Here is a 15,946-nt window from a genome sequence, read left to right as displayed (position 1 = left end):
TTCCCAAGGTAGGAAGTCTGGGCTTGCTACAGTGGCATGATGACCATCAGGACCCAGGTTGCTTCACTTTGCTTGGCCTCATAACTTGCACTTTCTATCCTAGTGTCATCTCACAGTCCTGGGTGGCCCTCGAGCTCTTGCCATCACATCTGTGTTGTAGGCTAGAAGGAAAATGGTAAAGGGGTAAGAGGTGAAAGGCTGCCAGCAAATTCAGTTTCCTTTAATGAGCCTTCCTCCCAAATTTGACATCATACTCTTGCTAATTCTCATTGGCCGTAACTTAGTGCCATGGCAAACTAGTAAATATAGTCTTCAGCTATGTGCCCGCTGCTACCCCATTAAAAAGGAGATTATGTAAGGCAGAGGTACTAAGGCAGAAAGGGAGAACAGATCTTGGAATGCAACTAGTGGTTTCTGCCATCCCAAGAATTGTTGCTTCTACCTGCTTTAGATTTAGCATATCTGCCCGCTTCCCTACACCACCAACCCCAGAAGAAGAGCACCTTAAATGACAACTGACAGTGTATACAGATGTACAGAGCAAGGAAAACAGTCTTTGTCCGACATGGAATAGCTTTTACCAATTTGCCTGTCCCCACTGAAAAAGCTCTCAGTTCAGAAGGAGCAGTGATGTAAGAAGAACTAACATTTCCACCCGCCCCTCAAGTTAATAGCAAGAGATTCCACACATCAGACAGGAAAGAGCTTGGAAGGGAAATGTGCATTATGATAAATTATTGATGTTAACGCCAACAAGGAGACAAACAATGGTGATAAATGACACAACAGAACCGAGGAAATTGTTCTGCTGTGATGTCTTGATTTCAAGCAGATTGACTTTATAATCATCCAACGCAGTTTCATCAGTAATTTCATCAATGTCAAGGCCTCTGGGCTGCCAGTCTTCTGTGTTTACTATCAGTATGTACCTGAATAACACAAGCTGGCTTTCCATTCATCAGCTAGTTCACCAGGGTGGGCTGTCTGCCATTATCTGGAGACAAAAATAGAAGATTACAGTGAGCGTTCTGCCGCTCTGTATCCCTACAGAAACCCCTTTATCTCTCTGTATCCCAATATCTCACCCAAGCACATTTGGGGATTCTTAAGAAAAAGTGGTACACCTGCCCACCCAACCCCTGCTCCCTAATATATGGACTTTTTCCAGGTGATATTTTAAATATTTTAGACCTTAAAGGAACTGAAGCTAACCACACTTATGGTGAGAGTAAAAGCTACTGTTCACTGAGAAAGTTACAGACTTTATCTAACTTAAGCCTCACCATACACTTGAGAGGAAGCTAACGACCCTGAGGAAAGGGGGGGAAGGCTGTCTGCATAGCAAGTTCAGGAGTCTGGATTTAATCCGATGTCTCTCTTATCAGAAACACTCAAGAATGGCAACTAACCATGAGAATGTGGGCAAGATTGTAGAACATCTGAGTTCCCTTTCCAACTTGTATCCTGATTCTGGAATCTAATTTTTGTGACAAGTAACTGTAATCCAAAGTGCAGAAGCAAAAATGACTGTCATGTGAAAGCTGGCAGGATGGTGTGGTGGAGACAGAAGGGACTCCGAGGTGTGTGTGTGTGATTTCAGTATCCTGACAAAGACATATCTCAGGACTGGGAAGAGGGGGGTTGCCTTGTGAAAGAACACCGAGGAGCCCATTGCTTGAATACTTACCTTGTGCCAGACACGTTACAAACAGCTTTATCTCTATGACCTCTGATCCACCCAGAAAGCCTGGCAAATTGGTTTGATATGAAATTCATTTTATGGTTGAGAAACAAAGCTTGCAGACTTGGAATATTTACTCAGGATTCCAACACAGCCCCTTATTCAAAGCCCCGTGTCTTGGCAACACCCATGAGGAATGGAAATAGAGTATTTGAGTGTCAGATACAATAGATGACCTGCCAAACCCATGGTAGTGGCTTTAAGACATGTCCACCAATCCGGTGAGATTTTTCCCTTCAAACATTGAAGACTAATTCCCCTCCTTTTGAGTGTAGGCTGAATCAGTGAATTGCTTCTGATGAACAGAATATGTCAAAAGTGAGAGTGTCTGACCCTGAGACTAGGTAATAAAAGGCACTGTGGCTCCCTTCCTGCTCTTCTTTGGTTCACTGTGGGGGCAAACAGCTGACATATTGTGAGGACACTCAAGCAGCCTCACAGAAAGGTCTACCTGGTGACAAACTGAGGTCTCTCATCAACCACCAGCAAGGAACTGAGGCCATTTCCAACAGAAGTGTGAGTGACCATTGTGGTAAGTGGCTCCTCCTGCCCCTGTCAAGCCCCTGTGGTCAGATGACCACACCTCCAGAGGTCATCTTGACCACAGCTTCATGAGAAACCTTGAGCCAGAACCACCCAAGGAAGCTGCTCCATAATTCCTGATTCACAAAAATAGTGAGATAATAAATGTGTGTTGTTTTTAAGCCACTAAGTCTGGAGTGGTCTATTATGCATGATAGATAACCAATATACTACCCAGCAACCAAGAAAGCAGTCGGGGAAGAGGTGGACTAAGCCCCCTTATATCTTCATGCAGAGTACTCCAGTCCTCAACAGTAAAGATCAGACCAGAATTAAAAAGAAGGAAATAGTGCCATTTGCAGCAACATGGATGGACCCTAGAGACTGTCATACTGAGTGAAGTAAGTCAGACAGAGAAGAGAAATAGCATATGACACCCCTCATATGTGGAGTCTAGAATGAAATGATACGAATGAACTTCCTTACAAAACAAAAAGAGATTCACAGACTTAGAATGAACTTCTGGTTTCCTGTACACGCTGTTATATTTTAAATGGACTACCAACAAGGACCTACTGAATAGCACAGGGAACTCTGCTCAATGTTATGTGGCAGCCCGGGTGAGAGAGAAGTTTGGGAGAGAATGAGTACATGTCTATGTACGACTGAGTCCTTTTGCTGTCCACCTGAAACTATCTCTACATTGTTAATCAGCTATACTCTAATATGAGATAAAAGTTAAAACAAAACAAAACAAAAAAAGAATCAGTCCGGTAAGTTCCTTTTGTCTCAACACATTCAGCCTTGTGGTTCTCTGAGGTAGAGCCATTTCCCTTCAATCTACAGGAAATCACTACAGAAAAGAACACCTGCCAGTAATGTGCACCACAAGTAGAGACGTCTCCCATAAAGAGTCAGGCAGCAGGTCACCGTGGAAACAGAACAGACTCAGGAATCATGGCCCCTGGATTGGGATTCCAGATCTGTCGCTGACGCAATGCACACATCCGTTAGCTTCTCTAAATCTTGGTGTTTTCATTCACAATGTGGGGATAATTTCTAATTCACGAAGTGACTGAAATGATTTGGAAAGATCACTTGTAAAGAGCTTCTAGCACATTTACTCCCCAACAAACATTTAATCATGCTTTGTTGTTATCGTTCAGTGGCTAAGTTGTGTCCAACTGTTTGCGACCCCATGGACTGCAGCATGCCAGGCTCCTCTGTCCTCCACTGTCTCCCAGAGTTTGCTCAAATTCACGTCCATTGAGTTGGTGATGCTGCCTAACCATCCCATCCTCTGAATCTCTTTTCTCCTTTTGCCTTCAATCTTTCCCAGCATCAGGATCTTTTCCAATGAGTCGACTCTTCACATTAGGTGACCAAAGTTTTAGGCACTGTGTTAATTATGGATGAGAATATAAGATAGAGCCATATCCTCATAGAACTTTCAGTGGAAAATAAACATAATGAAGTAATAATTTTTTTTAAAAGCATGGTAAAATGTGTGATCCACTGTAGGTCCTCACGAAATTCTTGATTTACCCTCCCTTTTACCTTCTCCTAGAGTCCTTCTTGGAGAAGGAAATGGCAACCCACTCCAGTGTTCTGGCCTGGAGAATCCCAGGGACGGGGGAGCCTGGTGGGCTGCCGTCTATGGGGTCGCACAGAGTCAGACACAACTGACGTGACTTAGCAGCAGCAGCAGAGTCCTTCTTGGTGGTGGTGTTTTTTCTTCAAGACATCTTATTTGACCACTGAAAGCATAGTCACAGTGTCCCTCCAATTTCTAGCATATTCTACAAAAAACTGAGCATTAACCATTCCCCATGATGCAAATCCTTTATTTTTATGGGAACATAGAATTTATCTTTCAACTGTGTGCCAGACCTACGTCTCAGAGGCCATGGAAGGGAGGGTGAAAACATTTCTTGCAGAATTTGGTCTGAAACTGCATCATGAAAAGCTGACATTTTTCAACGGATGGCAACAAAATCCTCAGGCTATTTGGAACTTGATGGGGAGTAGTGAGCAGGAGCATTGGTGGCAGTCAGGGCACTTGTACAAATTTGCAGTGCTTAACAGATGGCATCTAAGTCTGAAGACTGTCCTGCATCTCCTGATGACGTGGCTTACTGCTGTCTGTCCACTGGTGGCGCTTCTGTATGAAATGGTAGTGCCGAGAAATTACAGTGGACCTCAGGAAACCCGGTTCTATGAAATAATGGGTTGGTCTTCGGTGTGTTACATTTCTCCTTTCTCAGCACCAGTTTCCCCAGACATAAAGTAAAGGTAGCGGACTCCATAAGCCTTTTTCCCAGATCTACATTGATTTGATAATAGTCCCTTGTCAACAATAAGCTTCTCAGATGGCGCTAGTGGTAAAGAACCCAACTGCCAAGGTAGGAGATGTAAGAGACGCAGGTTCAATCCCTGGATCTGAAAGATCCCCTGGAGGAGGAAATGGCAACCCACCCCAGTATTCTTGCCTGGAGAGTCCCATGGACAGAGGAGCCTGGCGGGCTACAGTCCGTAGCGTTGCACAGAAATACGTTGCACGTATTTCAACAATAACTGCTACCACTGCTGAGCACTCTTCCTTACCCACTTTGAACTTTATTTACATTGTTATCCTAATCTGTAAACAAATCTTGAGATAAAGGGCATAGTGATGTTCATTTTTTAGGCACAAAAGGTTGTGTGAACGACCTCCTCAAAGTCAGGGGCAGGACTGTAGTTTGGACACAGGTCCCTGCTGTTTTAACCTAAGTGATTCTGGAGCTCAGACTTACCGAATGACAAGATATTCCAGAAATACTCAGGGCAAGCGTCATGTCCTATATCACACAAGAAGGATATAAAAATGAAAAATAATTCAGCCAAAAATATTTTAATAGGGATTTTTGCATGATTTATTAGGATTTTTACGTAATTTTTAATGTCGTTTTTTCCAGCTCCCATCTTACCATCATAGAATCTTAGGAAGTAGATTTGATATCTGTGGACTCAATTCACCCACGAGAAAAATTTTAGTAATGCTTACAACAAAGACAAAAAGACTGTCAATTAGAATAAAGAGCACACTTTTCACCTGGGGGGACTCAATATTTGTACGCCCAGAGTACCTGTCAGCTCCTTTTAAGCTCCAGTATAATCAGAAGTTGAGGATCCCCACTGGACTTCAGAGATTTTGATTTGTCTACAGGAATTGCTGAATGCCTGCTATGTACCAAGCAATGTGTCTAGTCTTCTATACATACATATTTCATTTTATCTCTCCACATCTAACCAGTGAGAGAAGTGCAATGAAATTTCATTTTTCAAATGAAGAAAATAGGGCTCAGAGCAAGAAAAGGGATTTTTCAAGGTTATACTGCAAGTAAGAGGCTGGAAAGGGATTAGAACCTAAGGCTGACAGTTTCTCTTCATTACACCAAGCCTGCCTCACATGGACGCGGATCTCCCATTGCTTTATTTGGAAAGGTCCGCTCCTCTCCCATTCATGAAAAGGTAACTTTATCTAACAAACCCAGAAGCAGATATGAAGCATGAAATGATGAAACCCAGGTGGCAGCAAGCATGGCTCTTGCCTGGAGTCAGGAGCAGGGAAGTCCTGGCAACATAACCCTGAAAATAACAACAAGCGGCTGAAACTAAGAAGGAAGAATCTTCCAAGGATCCTGAAATTGGATATTTTCTCAAGCCTCACCTATGATCAAAAATAAATCATAAAGCAGGAAAGACGCCAACCTCAAGGAAACACCAGAGTTAAACTCGTGTTGAAAAATCTGGCATTAGGGAAACATGTCATGTCGACATTTCTGGGAGATTAAGACAAACCGAATAACAATGACATCCAAAAGAAAATCAATGAAAAAACTTACTTTAAAAAGAGACATCAGTGGATTAAGGTTCAGCAGCAGATGACAAGGAGAAATAAGACTTGTATCTTATTCATAACTTATTACCTATACCCCCTAACCTCCAGTACAATCTCTATAAGATAGGTGGTTAGAATTCCCAATTTGTAGATAAGGAAACTTATCTTCAAAGTCTTCATTTGCCCCTTCAGATCTTTTCTCCACCCATCTCCATCTGACCCTTACCCTAGGAAACTGACTTTTATGGACTACATCAATGAGCTCCTTGCCTTCTGGATTCCAGTAGGCTTTTAGTCCATGGGAGCCAGCAGGGAGATTGGAAGATAGGAGGATGACATCTGGCTTTTTATTGCTCCAACTCTTTTCCTGCCAGAACTTGGATTGGCTGCAATCTTCCATTGAAAGTTACAGCTCCCCCCAGGCAGCTCTTCCCTACAGCAATAACAGCTCTCCAAGCTCTGTGAAATGACTCTTCTGCTTGTCCTCCATCCCAGGCTCAGAGTGATAATGCTTGTACTGTCACTAGCTCTGAGATGCTTCACCATTCCTTATGAGGGTCCTTTAGCTCTGCCTGCATCTTTGCAAACAGTCTTCTCTTTGAACTTCCTCAATCACAGCTTTTAAGGGTTCACGCTGGTTCCTCTGGGAGAAATCCTGACTGATGCTGAATCCAAGACACAGAAAAGTTAAGTAACTGGCACCAAGTCATATAAATAGTCTTAAGTAGCTAAGTTGTGTCCGACTCTCACGATCCCATGGACTGTAGCCCACAAGGCTCCTCTGTCCATGGGATTCTCCAGGCAAGAAAACTGGAGTGGGTTGCCATTTTCTTCTGCAGGGGATCTTCCCCACCCAGGGATTGAACCAGGGTCTCCTGTATTGCAGGCCTATTCTTTACCAACTGAGCTACAAAAGGCAATGCTGTAACATACAAACCCCTAAATCTCAGTGGCTTCAATCAATATACACTGGTTTCTGACTCACCTGAGTCCAAGATGGGGGTTCCTGAGTGGTAGGTGGCTCTTCTCCAAGTGGTCACTTAGGGAATTTAACTCTGATTTTCTAGCTCCACCATATTCATCATTCTTTAAGGAATCAACCCTGAATATTCACTGGAAGGACTGATGCTGAAGCTGAAGCTCCAATACTCTGGCCACATGATGCCAAAACCTGACTCATTGGAAAAGAACTTGATCCTGGGAAAGATTGAGGGCAGGAGGAGAAGGGGACAACAGAGGATGGGATGGTTGGATGGCATCACTGACTCAATGGACATAAGTTTGAGCAAACTCTGGGAGATAGTGAAGGACAAGGAAGCCTGGCAGGCTGTAGTCCATGGGGTCAAAAAGAGTCAGACAGGGCTTAGCGACTGAAAAACAACATATTAACATATGATTTTCCAAGGTGCCCCTGGTCATTGGCATCAGACTGAAAGATATGGAACATTGAATATGGAAGTGGTGTGCCAGGCCTGAAAGTGGCAGGCAACTCCACCACCTCTATTCCATCAACCAGAGCTCCATCATGTGACTGTCCAATTACGGGAGGCTCAGAGAAGCATTCCAGGAGGATAAAGGAAAGGGTTTTGGGAAGAGCTGGTCAGTGTTTACTTTGCAGGCTCAAATCCAAAGCTTTCCCATTCAAAATTTAAGGCTTCTAGTTGATGGTATATGCTGTGTATTGAATACGTGCATCATATTAAATATACAGCATATACCATGCACATACTCCTCTGTGAGTTCAGAGGACAGAGAGAGAGAGTGAGAACAAATTGAATACCTTTGTAGATTCTGTCAAGGAAATATCTGCTCTAGAAAGAACAAGACGGGGAGCAAGCGGCCTCAGCCTGTCTCAGTGAGCACTCGCCTTCATAATTTCAGTGTCTCACTGCCCATGAGTATGATTCCAGCATTTGTGTGCATATGTGCTAAGTCCCTTCAGTGGTGTCTGACTCTTTGCCACCCTGTAGACCCTGTAGCCCATCAGTCTCCTTTGTCCACGGGATTCTCCAGGCAAGAATACAGTAGTGGGTTGCTGTGCCCTCCTCCAGGGGATCTTCCCAACCCAGAGATGGAACCCACGTCTCTTACATCTCCTACATTGGCAGGTAGGTTCTTTGCCACTAGTGCCACCTGGGAAGTCCTTCTAGCATTTAAGGATACATATTTTTCTACCATTCAGTCCCTATTGATTGCATAGACACAATCAGAAATGCTACTGTCATAAGATGGTATGAACAAAAATTTGCATTCTATGATCCACAGTCCCTTTTAGAAATGTCAAGGGTAATTTTGATAACCTATCCACTGAATTTGGAACTTGCCCCATGTATCCCGAATCTCTGCTCCACCCAGACTGTAGATCCTTCTCCCCACTTGCACCTCTGTGGATTTCTCTCTCCTGTGTGTGGGTTTTATAGTGTCAGTACACACCCTCTGAGAATACAGACGGTGCAACTTTTTGCAGTACTCTGTAAATCTGAAGATTCACTACTCAATAAGTATTGACCTGTTGACATCACCTTTTCCCCACCTTGAAGGCATTTCCAGTTATCCAGGAATTTAGAGAAAGACCATGTTTTATGAAGTTAACTTTTCCTACCCAAATAACCTGAAGGACTCATATAAAAAAGCAATGTTATTTCAAGATTAAACAAACAATGTATTTGAATCCTTCCTCAGTAAGTAAAAAGTTCCAAAGACCCACTGTATAGCACAGAAAACTCTGTTCAATATTGTGCAACAGTCTAAATAGGAAAATGAATGACTAAGTCACTCTGCTGTACACGTGAAACTATTACAACATAGTCAATCGGCTGTGTGTGCTCAGTTGCTCCAGTCGTGTCCGACTCTTTGCATCTTCATGGACCATAGCCCACCAGGCTCCTCTGTCCACAGGATTCTCCAGGCAAGAATATGAGAGTGGGTTGCTATGCCCTCTTCCAGGGTACCTTCCCCACCCAGGGATTGAACCCGTGTCTCTTGCATCTCCTGCATTGGCAGGCTGATTCCTTACCACTGAGCCACCTGGGAAGCCCCCCAAGGCTCATACCTGGGATCAACAAACAATTTTTATCCAACAAAAAATAAGATAAATACTGAAGGCAGTCAGATGTAAAGAACATTGAATCCAGGTGGCATGTTGAAAAGTGTCCTGATACGGAGGACATGACACTTTAGATAATGGTCAGAAAAGGCCCCAACTGTGACCAGTGGGAAGAAGGAAGAGAGGGTGGGGGCAAGACAGGAGTAAGAGATCAAGAGCTGCAAGCTACTGTGTATAAAATAAATAAGCAACAAGGATATATTTTACAGCACAGGGAAATATAGCCCTATTTGACAATAACTTCAAATGGAGTATAATCTATAAAAATATTGACGGACTATGTTGTACATCTGAAGCTAATATAATATGGTAAATCAACTATACCTCACTTTAAAACAAAGAAAGGACAAGACTCCTCGGAAGGAGCAGGAGTGGGTCAGGTGAAGAGTGAGGGAACGGTATTCCAGGCATGAAGATCAACTATTTTGCAATGGCCTTGAGCTCAGGTGATTTGTGGAAACTTGGGGAATAACCTGAGCCTGTGGGACTGCAACAGAGACATTGAACATGAGGTGGGAAGGTGACTGGAGTGTTTCCTTGGCCTTTAGAGCCTGTAAGTCAGGGCATCGAGGGTTCAATTGTTCTCTGTGTGTCATAGAAAACTACAGAGGGGAGGAAAGTGAGTGATGCAGAGTTATGATCTGTTTAGGGCTTTTTGTTTTGCTTTGTTCTTGCCTGGAGAATCCCAGGGACAGGAGAGCCTGGTGGGCTGCTGTCTATAGGGTCACACAGAGTCGGACACAACTGAAGTGACTTTGCAGCAGCAGCAGCAGGAATCTCACCATCCATTCTATGCAGAATAAGCTTTAGGGGATTGACAAGGGTAGAAGCAGAGAGGCCAACTAGGAGATGAGAAATAATGCCTTGAACTGCAGAGGTAGATTTGGAGGTGGTGGCCATGGTCAGACTGAAGACGCAGTTCAGGATCTGCTGATGGATATGACATGGGCTGAGAAGGAAAGGAGGACTTTCAGGGGTAACTCTTAGGTTTGGGGCTTTGGTATCTAGCAGAAGTGTTGGCTGTAGCTGACATGGAGATCCATGGAAGGGGTGTTCCACACTAGTGGTGGAAAATCCACCACTGCCTGCCTCATGGCTTTCAAAGGGCTTCTCCGGTACTAGTCACCAGGCATTTGATGTGTATCTATTCAAAGCAAACATGGGCCCTATTATCAAAGAGTCCTAGGCTGAAAGGAGAAATGGATATACAAACAGATCATCATGCTGAGAGAGAAAGCCCACAGACATTCTAGGAATAAAGGGAGAGACAATGAACCCAGAGTGTAGACTCCAAAGGGCTTTGTGGAGGAGATGACACCTATTAATAGATAAGACGTGAAAGATAAATAAAAGCCAAAGAGATTAGGAAGGGCAATCAGACAGAGCAAACACGTGAGCAAAAGCAGAGGGTGGAACGGCATGACCACAAAGTGCATGCATTTCACCAGGACAGACTCTAAAGGCAAAAGCAGAGATGGCATGTACATTCTGTTGCCATCTATATGGGTAATTCCATCATGCTTACTGTCATAAAAGCTAGAACTTGTCAAAAATCGAAAACAGGTTTGTTTTAATTATTAATATTTTAGAAGATCTGTAGAAACCTTTTTTCTTTTGCTGTTTATACAAAGATTAATTCCACCACACATGGATATGCACACCCAGCATGCATACACCATACATGCACACACCACACACACAAGCACACACACGAGTTTAGCCAAAACAAACAATAAAAGAAGCAATTTTCAGCAACTTCTGAGCCAAAGAAAATAGAAATAAACCAAACCGTGTAATACTAATTACAGCAAAGTGTGTGGGCACTAGGGTCAAACAGTAGAATCTTGGCTCTTTTGCTTGCTGGTGGTGTGATTGTGGGCAAGCTGATTAACCATGCCTCAGTTTCCTTATTTGCCAAAAGGGTATCTGTCTCACTTTAACCTGTAAGTATCTCAAGCAAGAGTCACCCTCTGAGAAGATTCATGATACTCTTAGGTCTTCATACTGAACTTTATAATGCATTGGCTCTTTTTTGCTCAATTTGACTTCTAATCGACTTATTTTATGTGGTTTGGAAATAACAGTCTAGAATAGATGACTACCTGTTCTATCTCCAATCCCTATTAGCTTTAGTCATGAAATTATAGAGATAAGCTAACCCAAGTTTCTCTTTTTACTTTGGAGAGGCTAACTGAATCCCAGAAGAGTCAGGTGCTTTGCCCAAAGTCACAGAGCAAGTCAATGATAAAGCTGAGACAAAAAATTAAAACTTCCAGTACCCAATTCAGTGCCTCTTAGCAAATATTTGCTGAGTGCATATTAATGACCCAGGGCTGGTGGATACAGAGATGATTAAAGCACAGTCCCTGCCCACAAATGTTCCACAGTCTGGCAGACTTTATGGAACCCATCAGGTGACCAGTTGCAATGCTACCTAACTTTTTTTGAGTGTGAGTTTGAGAGGGAAAGTAAGAGCCCAGTGATTTCCCAGCTTGGGCTTTGGGCTCTGGAGAGCTGACACCCAGCAACTCAGTATCTACAACCTGGAAATCTTCTAGCCCTCAACCTGTGCCAGTTCCCAGCAGAAACTGGCACATTCGCAGCTGTTTTGCATAAGCCTCACATGGAAGACTAGGTTGTTTCTGAGGCAAAAATGCTAAAAGTAAAAAATCAAACCAATCATTTAAACCTGACAGAAAGATATGATGTATTTAGCAAGATGTCTGGAGGTGAGGTTACCAGGACTGACTCAGTCCCTCTGTGACGCCTTCTGAACATCACATTTGGTCAGATTTTACCCACCATGCCTGGGTCCTCAGAGGCCTATAACGGAGCTCTGTGACTCACCAGACCCTGGAGTTCTGCCACGCACTAGGTCTCAGAAGTTCTATCAACACTTGATCTTCAATCCTATCCCCAAATGCTCTCTAGTCCAGCCATCAGTCAAGCCTCAGAGTCTGGTCATCCCAGAACCGCAGTCCACGCCCCTTCTGTTTCTGAGAACTTGAGAACAGGAAGAGAACAGGAAGAATGTTCAGACCCCAAATTAAGAACAGCCGACTCAGTACATCAACGTAGTAGATTCCAAGTAAATTGTCAGTTGCCGAGCAACCTCTCACGATGGCGTTAATGAAAAAACTAAATTCTCAAAGCCAACTCTGGGTCCACCCCTTTGTGACTCTGTCTCCTCCTCCCTCAGCATCTCACTTGGACTATGTCAAGAGTCTGTGCCCTGCGACGCAGCTTCCCCGAATGAGTAATGACTCCTGTGAGGGGCGAGTCAAGAGTGTCCTGACGGGAAAGTGTGGCCCCCTGCCAGAGGAACTTTTCCCTTTTTCCCTCTCACACGCCTCTGCTTCCCTTTTCCTCCTAAAGGGAAAATCTAAGGTAGGTGTTCAGCTTAGTCACCCAGGGGAGTCGTTTTGACTTGTCGAAAGTAAGGACTGCTCCAACCTCACTCTGACTGACAGACAAGCATGTTGTTTCAACATCACGCTTAAACCTGCTGAAACCTTAAGGCAGCCATCCGTGTTTACCGTGTTCCAATTAGGTTGGACAAAACACTCTGGGGCAGTGAAAGTTGATGGCTGGAGTCATTCAAAACAAGCCAGATTCCCCATTTTCCAGCTCTGAGTTATTGGCCAAGTTACTCAATGAGCTTCTCATTCACCCCTGCAAAACAGCAATGACAACACTCACATTATTAGATTGCTGTAAGGATTTTTAAAACATGTAAGGGAAGCAATATAAATGCCCATCAACAGATGAATTAATAAAAAAGACGTGGTACGTATCTAGAATGGAATAGTACAAGGCCAGAAAAAGAAACAAAATTCGGTCATTTGTAGTGATACAGATGGATCTAGGGATGGATCTGTCCTACAGAGTGAAGTCAGCCAGAAAAAGAAAAGTGAATATCATATATTAACACATAGGTATGAAATCTACAAAGATGGTACAGATGAGCCAGTTTGTAGGGCAGGAACAGAGAGAGATACAGACGTAGAAAATGGACTTGTGGGGAGGAGGAAATGGCACCCCACTCCAGTATTCTTGTCTGGAAAATCCCATGGGCAGAGGAACTGTAGTCTGGCGGGCTACAGTCCATGGACATGACTGAGCGCATACAAACCTTTGGAGAACTGAGTAAAGGATTCCCAGTAAAGAAAAAAAGTGAGAGAGAGAGACCTGTGGACATAGTGGGGGCGGGGGTGGGGGGAGGGTGGAGGATGAGATGATCTGGAAGAGTAGGATGGACATATATACACTCCCAAGCATAAAATAGGTACCTAGTGGGAAGCTGCTATATAGCACAGGGAGCTCAGCCCGGTGCTCTGTGATGACCTAGAGGGGAGGGATGGGGGTGGCAGGGGAGGGAGACTCGAGAGGGAGTGGACATATGTGTACATATAACTGGTTCACCTGACCGTACGGCAGAAACTAACACAATGTTATAAAGCATTTGTACTCCAGTAAAATCATTTTAAAAAACAAAATAAATAAATAAAAATAAAAAACATCTAAGTAAAGGGCTTATAATAGTTCCTGGGACATGGCAAGTAAACTTCAAAAACCCTTACACAGAAGTGCACGTAGGCTATGAGCATGTGTTTGTGCATGGACATACAGACGTATATTGACTCATTCATTCATATATATTCAACAAAGATCTTATGCCCACTAAATGCCCAGACTTAATTAAGGTGCTGGATATATAAACACTGAACAAAATAGATAGATGTTCATCTTGGGTGTTACAGAGTGGAGACAGACAATAAACAAATAAATATGCAGTTGACAGGTGTTGATATGAGCTGTGAAGAAAAATAAAGTGTGGTAGAGGAGTAACAGTACTGGAGGGGACAAGCTGTTAATTTAAACAGAGTGGTCAGAGGCAGTCTCACTGGATGGAGACGTGAGAGAAAGGAGGGAGGGAGCCATGTGGCTGAGAGGAGAATTCCAGACAGCGGGAAGAGCAGGGGCAAAAGCTGAGGGGAAGGGAACCCCATGGCCTAGAGAGTAAGAACAGTGTGGGCAAGAGAGAGCAAGGGGGTCATGACAGAAGCTCAGAAAGGCAGTGAGGGTTGCTCACATAGGATTTTGTAAGCCAGGTGAAGGTGAGTGGACAGAGGTTTGTTATGTTCTGAATTATGTTTTAAAGGACCTACTCTGGTTGCTCTGTAGAGGGAAGATTAAAGGGAGATTAAAGTACAGGAATGAGGGGAAGAGTTAGCAGGCCTCCAGCCACAGCACAACTGGGAAATGGTGGCTGTCTGCAGTAGAGTGGTCATAAAAGAAGTCCTCAGAAGGCATTGATTAATAGTAATTATTGAGCTTCTCAGGTGGCTCAGTGGTAAAGAATCTTCCTACCAATGCAGGAGATGAAGGTTCAGTCCCTAGATCAGGAAGACTCCCTAGAGTAAGAAATGGTCACCCACTCCAGTATTCTTACCTGGAAAATCCCATGGATAGAGGAACCTGGCAGGCTATAGCCCATGGCGTGACAAAGAGTTGGACATGACTGAGCATGTATGCATGAATTATATAATAAAGGAGGTAGATATTTAAATAATGATAACTATTGAAGTCAGAGCTGAGAGATGTTGCTATTGCAACAGGCATTACTGGGAAACAAAGCAGTCAAGGATGGCAGCACTATTTACAATAGCCAAGTCATGGAAGCAATCTAAATGCCCATCAACAGATGAATGGATAAAGAAGAGATGGTACATATATACAATGGAATATTACTCAGCCATAAAAAGGAATGAAGTTGGATCATTTGTAATAATGTGGATGAACCTAGAGAGTGTCATACAGTGTGAAGTATGTCAGAAAGAGAAAAACAAATATCATAAATTAACACATGTATGTGGAAAATGGTACATCTAGAAAAATGGTACAGATGAAACCTTTTGCAGGACACAATTAGAGACACAGAAGTAGGGAACAGATACGTGGTGGACATGGGGATGGATGGTAGTGGGATGAACTGGAAGATTGGGATTGGGGTATGGGCACCATCATGTGTAAAACAGATAACTAGCAGAAAGCAGCTGTACAGTTCAGGAAGCTCAGCTCAGAGCTCAGTGATGACCTAGAAGGGTGGGATGGGAGTAAGCTGGGTGGGAGGGAGGCTCAAGAGGGAGGGGGTATGTGTAACATACAGCTGATTCACTTCGTTGCCTAGCAGGAATTAACACAACATTATAAAGGAACTAAAACCTAATTTTAGAAAAAAAATTAGGTTAGGATTAGTAAGGATTTTGTAAAAAAAATTAGTAAGGATTTTGAACTGAGGAACTCCTAGAATGAAACAATCATTTACTGAAATTGGAAAGACTACAGAAGTAGTTTGGGGTTGGGGGGAGCAATTAAGAGTTCGCTCATCCAGTAGCACTGTTATGGTGGCCCTCTCTCATTCCAGGCATCATGCCTGGCAATACAGTGACGACTGGACAAAAACAGGTTTCATACTCATGAAGCTCAAGGTGCAAAAATAGACAACATTTATTGAGTCCTTACCAAGAGTCAGGCACTGTGCTAAGTATTTTTCCTTTAATGAAGCTTACTGTCTGGTGGGAGAGACAGCCATTAAACAAATAATTACTCAACTACTTAATTATGAGTGGAAAAGTACAGGACATATCCCTAGATAAAATCTGGAAGAACTGCTCCCAAGGCGTTTTAGGGAAGG

At 43.4% G+C, this 15,946-nt stretch overlaps 1 long non-coding RNA gene across 1 annotated transcript; it reads right to left on the bottom strand.

Annotated features, from left to right (window-relative positions):
* Window positions 1–702: 702 nt before the first annotated feature.
* On the bottom strand, window positions 703–12,331 carry LOC112449609 (uncharacterized). The gene is made up of 2 exons (XR_003038206.2): window positions 12,097–12,331; window positions 703–994 (listed from the first exon to the last, which is right to left on the bottom strand). It is a non-coding gene; the product is annotated as an uncharacterized lncRNA (long non-coding RNA).
* Between the last annotated feature and the right edge of the window lie 3,615 nt (window positions 12,332–15,946).

This window comes from Bos taurus, chromosome 14, assembly GCF_002263795.3.
Source record: "Bos taurus isolate L1 Dominette 01449 registration number 42190680 breed Hereford chromosome 14, ARS-UCD2.0, whole genome shotgun sequence".
NCBI lineage: Eukaryota > Metazoa > Chordata > Mammalia > Artiodactyla > Bovidae > Bos > Bos taurus.
This window is presented reverse-complemented; position numbering and strand designations above follow the sequence as displayed.